The sequence below is a fragment of the Triticum aestivum genome, chromosome 2D (assembly GCF_018294505.1).
Source record: "Triticum aestivum cultivar Chinese Spring chromosome 2D, IWGSC CS RefSeq v2.1, whole genome shotgun sequence".
NCBI lineage: Eukaryota > Viridiplantae > Streptophyta > Magnoliopsida > Poales > Poaceae > Triticum > Triticum aestivum.
Genome location: NC_057799.1, coordinates 63829795 through 63838348, shown reverse-complemented (window position 1 = coordinate 63838348; position 8554 = coordinate 63829795).

Genomic DNA, 8554 nt, shown 5'->3' with positions numbered 1-8554 from the left:
AAAATGAAATCCCTTTGTAACAGACGAGTTTCCGTATGAAACCCTGATACTTCGAAAGAGATTGTCCGTTTTGTACACGAAGTGCATCCAGTTTTTGCCGTAAGCCTCTCTACTTTCTTGCACATGCTATGTGGGTGAAATGATGATACCATGCCAACTTTCAACCTTTTCAGAGTTCATTTGTAGTGCTTTTCAATTTCAGGGTCTTATAGCTGAAAAAATCAGTAAATGCATGAAAAATAACAAATGAAGTCAGAAAGGGTTGAAAATTGATGATGTGGCTTTGAATGGTGCATTTTGAACACAGAAAAACTATGGAGTTCAAATAAGTTCAAAAAATGAAATCCCTTTGTAACAGACGAGTTTCCGTATAAAACCCTGATACTTCGAAAGAGATTGTCCGTTTTGTACACGAAGTGCATCCAGTTTTTGCCGTAATACTCTCTACTTTCTTGCACATGCTATGTGGGTGAAATGATGATACCATGCCAACTTTTAACCTTTTCAGAGTTCATTTGAAATGCTTTTCAATTTCAGGGTCTTATAGCTAAAAAATCAGTAAATGCATGAAAATTTAATAGCAAAAAGAATTATCATAAAATAAAATAAATAAGTAATTTGAAACAAAATAATATAAACTTTAATAAAATATATAAGTAGAAACAAAATAAAATAAAATAAACTTTCATAACATAAATAAAATTTATGAAACTAAAATTATCAAAGTATTTTCTGTTCAAAACATTATAAGCAACCTCTAAAATTGATGAAACTAAAATTATATAAAATTGATGCAACTAAAATTATCAAAGTATTTTCTGTTTAAAATCATTAAAAGCAAAAAGAATTTTCATAAAGAACTTTTTTGTTAGAAACTTTTATAGCAAAAAGAATTATCATAAAATAAAATAAATAAGTAATTGGAAACAAAATAAAATAAATAAGTATTTTGTTGTAAGTAGAAACTAAACAAAAAAATAAAGAAAAAAGAAAACAAAAAAACTGGGAAAAAATAAAAAATTTGCCATCTACTGGGCCACCACGGCCTGAATACGACTAGAAACCCATCCAGTAAGGCATAGTAGTCACAATTAGGCCCGTAAGCCTGCAATGGAGAGGAGCTCGAGACGGGTGCGGCAGTGGGGCTTATAAACCACTGCGCGCCACTCTCAACTAGCGAGGTGGGACTAAACTCCCACCACCACCCCGCTGTGCAAGTCCTTTGGTCCCGGTTGGTGGCACCAACCGAGACGAAAGGGGTGCATTGGTACCGGTTCGTGGCACCAACAGGGACCAATGCCCCCCCTTTAGTCCCGATTGGTGCCACCAACCGGGACGAAAGGCCGCCGCTTCCCACCCTTTGGGCTGCTGAAAAGAGGCCTTTGGTCCCGGTTGGTGGCACCAACCGGGACTAAAGGTCGCATTCGTCCCGGTTGGTGCCACGAACCGGTGCCAATGCCCTGGGTATATAAGAAAACACTTAGCAGTTTTGACCAAATCCATCACTTCTTCCCCCGACGCCCCTGCTCCTCCTCGCCGTCGCCGCCCGACGCCCCTGCTCCACCTTGTCATCGCCACCGCCACCGACGCCGTCAGGCTGCTCGACGTCGCCGTCGCCGCCGCCACCGACACCATCAGGCTGCTCAACGTCGCCGCTGACGCCCTCTGCCCCGACGACGGTGTCGACCCTCGCGCCCCTGCCGGCCCCGACGCGCCGCCCACCGTGCCCCGCCGCCCCCTGTGAGCACCAGCCTGCTCCCGCGCCCCTCCCCTGTCCCACGCCCCTGCGCCCCTGCCCTGCCCCGCCGGCGACGGCCCCTCCGCCGTGCCCCTCCGCCCCTGCGCTGTGCTAGCTATTAGATTTTTACATGTTTTTTGATGTTTTTAGATGCTATTTTTAGATGTTTTTACATGTTTTTTCTATTATTTTAGTTTATGTTTAGTTTAGTTTTAAGATTAGGAAAATTTCAGATGTATAGTTATATTTATTTAGATGTATAGTTAATTTAGATGTTGTAATTTGTTCATAAAAATTGTGCACTTCTGTATAGAAACTTTATTTTTTTTTCATATGTACGAAAATGTAGAATGAAAACGAAAACAAACATATAAGAAAAAACAAAGGAAAAAATGAAGATGGAAAAGAAACCGCCCGGCCCGGCCACCACCGCATTTTCATAAAGTGTTTCCACCGAGTCCACGTCGCACCGATCGAGCACCCACGGCGAAGCAAGTCTTTTTTAAGGTAGTTCTTTGTGAAAGTGAGGGGGGACGTCCGGAGCACCCCCCGGCCCTCTCGCTCGACCAAAACTCTCGAGGACACCCAAACCCTAGAAAAAAACGATGTCGGTCTCCTACCCCCTCCCGCCGCGCCCCTACCCGATCGACAAACTCTCTTGAGGCCACCCAAATTTACCAAGTTAAAAGAGCGTTGTCGTCGAGGCCACCCCGAACCCTTGAAGCCTTGTTGAGGCCACCCCAAACCCTTGAAGCGTTGTCGAGGCCACCCCAAACCCTTGAAGCGTTGCCGAGGCCACCCCAAACCCTAGAGAAGCGTCGAGGCCAGGCCACTAATATGATTCCTTATTGTGCTTAGCTAGCTAGTTCTACATTTGCCACTAATATATCCATGTGTTATGTTTGAATAATAATTGCCATGTTGTAAATATTTGCAGAAACTATGGATCCGCACCCCCGAGACGAAGCAAAAGAAGCGGTGTTGGGGGAGATAATCGCACACGGAAGTGATGCCGTCTTGTCGTTTCTCAACGACACATGCACCGATGGTCTGGAAAGAAGGGATGAAGAAGCAGGCTACGACTATGATCAAACAATGGAGGAGGAAGGACACCGTGATGACGGCTCCGGTGACCGAACGGAGTCCGGCCAGGTATATATATTAATTAATTAAGCATGTGCTGACTATAGCTAATTGATGCATTAATTGTTTTTGGTATGTACACATATTAACTCTCTTCTTTTTCTTCTTTTCTAGCCCTCCGGATCGAGCAACACTTCGGTAATGAGACGAGGCCCGTAGAGAAAGTTGCGCGCGGATGAAAGGTACACGATCATCGAAATTGATCGCGCTGGCCAGCCGATTGAACCCCTCCGGACCAAGCAAAAATTTAATGCTCAGTGCGGGGTTCTAGTTAGGGACATGATCCCGATCAGCATCGAGCAATGGTTGAAGCCTAAGGACAATGACTCTCAGGTGTCTTATGTCAGCGATAGGCAGAAAGCTGATCTTTGGACCGCGCTGCAGGAAAATTTCACCTTCCCGCCGGAGGAGGATCCGGAGACTCCAGTTAAAAAGCCAATGATCAAGGCTCATGCTCTTAAGAAGATGGCTGAGCTATTCAGGAGGTGGAAGAATGAGCTGAAATCATCGTTTGTCGACCAAGACAAGACTCCAGAATTTATCGGCCGATTTGAGAAGATCAAAGATTAGTGGCCCGCATTTGTCACCAAAAAGAAATCTGAGAGAGCAGCGAAGATGTCAGCGACAAACAAGAAAAATGCTGCAAAGAAGAAGCATCACCATCGCACGGGGTCTGGTGGCTACCTGAAAGCCCGGCCGTTGTGGGACAAGGCTGAGAATGACCTCATTGATAAAGGGATCGAACCAGAGACGCGACACTGGCCAGACCGTTGCAGGACTTGGTTCTTCGGGGTTGGGGGAAAATTGGACCCTGTAACAGGGAAGTGCGTTTGGACCAACGAGCAGCTGAACACACCCATCAAGAAGCTTCAGGAGTATATCGAAAAAGCACAGCAAGGGACGTTCGTTTCGGACAGAGAGAACGACGAGCTCACAGAGGCCCTCGGGAATCCTGAGCACCCCGGACGGACACGAGGCACGCCAGGCTCCCTTTCGTGGAAGGCTGGATTTCCCGACGCAGGCGGTTACAAACGCCGGGAGAGGAAGAAGAAAAAGGAGTTGACCAACTACAGGCGCAGCACGCAAGGGTACAAGCGCTAGAGGAACGAGACGCAGTTCGCAGCACGCGACCTGCCGAAGCTACACCCGAAGCTACCCCGCCATCTCAGCGGAGAAGCAGCTTGGCTTCCACGGAGCTGCTTCAGGAGCCTGTCTTCACGGCTCCTGCTAGCTACCCCATGGATGCTATCACGGAGTCTCAGCATTGCCACCTTATGACGCAGTGGATGGAATTGAAAGTCAAGGCGGCTGTTGGCTCTGTTGCACCTCCTGAACCTGGCGCAACTTTTCACTGCCGGCCGATTACAGAAGGATATGCTAGGGTGATGGTGGATGAAATCACAGAAGGATTTGAGGACCTCTAGCTTGACCACCCTACGGGTGACGGGGAGACTCGGCTGGGTTCTTGTCTGAAGACTCCATGCCTATGGCGGAAGGAGCTCATCAACCTTCCGAACTGGACGCCTCCGCCTCCTCCTCCTACGGCGAGTCAGGGCACTCCACCTCCTCCACCGCCTCCTCCTCCGGCGAGTGATCAGGGCACTCAGCCTTGTTCTCCGGCGCGTGGCAGCACTCCGCCTCCTTCTCCGCCTGCGCCGGCGCGCCCGAGTAGCCACCAGCCACCTCCTTCTCCGCCTCGCCAGCAAGGGCGGAAGAGACCCGCCGCCGCTCCGTCTGCTCCGGCGCGTCGTAGTCCTTCTCCTCTGCCTCGTAAGCAAGCACAAAAGAAGACAGCCGCAGCCGCTCCGTCTGCTCCGGCTTCTAGCAGTACAGCCAGAGGTGGGAGGCAATACAGATACGGTCCACCTCTCAAGCCTCTAGAGAAGTTACCGTACGAGAGGACCGTGGAAGAAAACAAGAAGATCGTGGAAAAAGAAGTGAAGGACTTCTTTGAAGGGGTGAAAGCAGAGAGACATCCACCTCCGGAGGAGAAGGTAGATCCGGTGAAAGCAAAGCGCACTATCGATGCCCAGAAGAAACCACCAAAGTCTCCGCCGAAAACCAACTATGAGCGCGTTACTGAAAAGGTATATCTCGAAGCGGAGCGGTCGGGAAGTACTGTCAGTGATCAAAGGTTAAAAGAACGACGACCAGCAGAGAAAAAAATTGCCCAGCTCGGCGAACAAGCGAACCAATCGTGCCCCCGCTCAATGTGTCTAGCGACATCGTCGCTAATGATCCGGGGATGGTGCCCGGTTATAACAATCTTGGAGATTACCTGCCCGACGATGTACATTATGATTTTTTGGAGGTGGACGAACACAGATACGAGTACGGGAAGCCTCTCGTCAAAGATGAAAAATCTCTAACAACGATGATGCGAAGATCCCATGATTGGTACATGAAAACCTGCAGAGAGTCTGGGGGGCGGATACTTTGTATCTGAGAGTTAAAGAGAAGCACGACCTCATTGGAATTGATCTGTTGTATGTTCCATTTGAGGAGTTCTTCCAGTTCTTCAATCAAAAGGCCCTCGATAAATTAATGGTCACTTGCTACTGTGTGTAAGTACTACTTCTGTCATTAAGTCTCTCTATATAGCTCAGCTTTTTCATTGCATGTATTTATAATTATCCTCACTATATTATGCAGATTGAAGATCGTCGAGTGCAGAAAAGCAGGAATGTATGATATTGGGTTCATTAACACAAATCTCATAGATGAATTTCAGGTTAAAAAGAGCGCCCAAGATGCCGAGGCCAACTTGCTCAAATCATTGATAATAAATCAAAATAAAGATTTAATACTCTTTCCTTACAACTTCGAGTGAGTGTTACTGTCGTGTGCATATTCGGTTTCCCTTATTACTCGAGCGAGGTTATATTAATGTAATTGATGAGTTATGCATGCGTGCGCAGCTTCCACTATATTCTCCTGAAGATTAAGCTTGAGCGTGGACTAGTAACCGTCTTAGACTCGAGACGAAAAGATCCCGAGACCTATGCGGACATGACTAAAATTCTCAACTAGTAAGTTCAATCGATCATTATCGCACCATATCAGCAACTTTTTGTTCATTTCCTAATATCTCAAATAATAGTTATTTTCTTTGTCTTGCTGGGTTTGGAAAAAGTTCACCGCAGAAGCTCCGGGACTGCCGAAGGAGCTGCGATATACATACCCGAAAGTAAGTACTACGAGCTAGCTAGTTGCGCGCATCTCCCGTTGATTCTAGCTACTTTCATCAATGCCATTTATAATGCTTCATTATCAGTTTGATTGACCTCTATTTCTCGTAAAGTGCTTGTGGCAGGAACAAGGAAATGATTATTGTGGACACTACGTGTGCGAGTTCATCTACAACGCGACTTGCAAAGATAAGCGGGGCTACTCTAAAAGACAATATGAAGTGCGTAAGCAATAATATTCACAATTTCATTTTATTACACCATCATTTCTGTTGAGTTTCATTCATATATATGTATTAACCCGCTTCTTCAAATTAGACGTGGCAGATGCGGAATGAACTCCTACCACAAGATCGCATGAAAGCAATTCAATTGGAATTCGCAGGATTCTTTCTTGACCACGTCATCAATAAAGCCGGAGAATACCATGTGGAACTTGAGTTCAGATGCTAGGGGATTGTAAGAGATCTTACATATTGTATATGTATGTAGCCAATAGCGTCGGATAGATAATACGAAAACTTGTTGTTCGACCAATCTCTCGGAGAAGGAGAGGTCGATCACTTCTCTCGGTATGCATGACGAACTTTTGTACTTAATGGTTTCCTTCATTTTCTTACTAGCTAGCGTGTCGAGTGCCTCTCTGTACGTATAGTACGTAGCGTCGACCAAGCATGGAGATAAGAGAGGACACTTCTCTCTATTAATTAATTAGCTACCTAACATAATATATGAAACACCTTAATTAACCATACAAAACCCAAAATCCGCCCCCCCCTTTCAGAAAAAAAAACAAAAACCCTAGCCCCTGAACAGCTGACGCGTGGATGCCTATTGGTCCCGGTTGGTGCCACCAACCGGGACTAAAGGGCCTCCTGCCTGGGCTCGCAGCACCGGCCACGTGGAGACCCATCTGTCCCGTTTCGTGTAAGAACCGGGACTAAAGGCCTAGGCATTAGTAACGACCCTTTAGTCCCGGTTTCCCAACCGGGACAGATGGGCCTTATGAACCGGGACAAATGGCCCTTTTTCTACTAGTATACTAAGAACCTCCTGCCTGTGTTAAATGCTTCAAATGGTACACGCCTCTCAGCTGCCACACCATGCAGATGGCAAAGAACGATGGGTGTTGTCTCAATGCCACTGTAGTCTTGGTCTTCAATGCTAGCAGCGATCTACAGGAGCAAAAGGAAGAGACAATCCCCAAATCAAATCAAATCCCCAAAGCAGATAACCTAACCCTAACCCTAGCTCTACAGCTCACCCGGTAATGCATGCCTTCGTCGTCGCAGAGGTTCATGTATTGCACGCTGGAGTCCTTGCTGCACTCGTCCTCTGTGACGCGACGGCGAGCCGGTTGAGGTGGCGGCGGCGGCGGCGGGCGGCAGTGAATCAAAGAGAGGAGGGAGAGAGGAGAGAGAGAGAGAGGAGGGAAAGCGAGAGCGAGAGTGAGGCCGAGCGAGAGTGAGGTCGAGCGAGAGTGAGGTCCGACCAAGCCCACTTAGACCCACCGCATCAGCCTCGTCCTAGTCAGCGCACCGGGCACGCGCCGATTGGCCACCGTGTCACCTGGCAGGTGGGCCCGGGCTGTTAGATACATTGTCAATACACACTTATACGGTGGTCAGTCCATTTTGCAACAACTAGGCTCTGAGATGATACTGAATTGCGACATGCACGAACTATAATACTGACTCGTTACACCGTGCTGAAGTGTGGTATCTCCATCCAATTAGCTCCACCGGCTGCGTACGCACGCAGGAGGAGGCGGCCGCCGGGCGCGAGGACGACGCACGGGCGATTTTTTAATGGACGATTTGTTACGGGATGCAAACCTGTAGTATGTTCGTTTGCGCTCGTACGTTTAGCTATAGCAGCCGGACGTAGACAACCAAGGCATCATTAATATGGCGGAGCCGTCGAGGCGGGAAGACCAAATGGAGTTTTTTCTTCTTCTCCGAAACAAAGATCAAATGATGGGGTAGCCTTGTACCACGACACTCCTTCCAGCAACGTCCCAACCAGATAATCTGCGCGAGAGCGAGACACGCTAGGATGACAGTGCCACCGATCTGCCAACTGCCAACGATATATATCGACCTCACATCTTTTCTCGATATAACAGGGGGCACACAGCAACAACAACTTACATCTCTGAACGTTATTGTTGGATCGTCAAAGTTGTCTCAGCCTTGTTGGATCCTCAAAGTTGTCTCAGCCTAAAATCACCGAGCGTTTATCATTAGAAAATCAAGACACCCATATCGTGCGATCACGTCATGATGTTAGTCAACCCTGACCCTCAATCAGACCCATACTTAATAAAGGAGTTTGTCCTAAGCTATCTGCCAAAACAGCGTTTCTCATTAGAAAATCCAGACACCCATATCGTGCTATCACCTTATGACGTTAGTCAACATAGACCCTCAATCAGGCCCATACTTAATAAAGGAGTTTGTCCTAAGCTGTCTGCCAAAATGAAAAG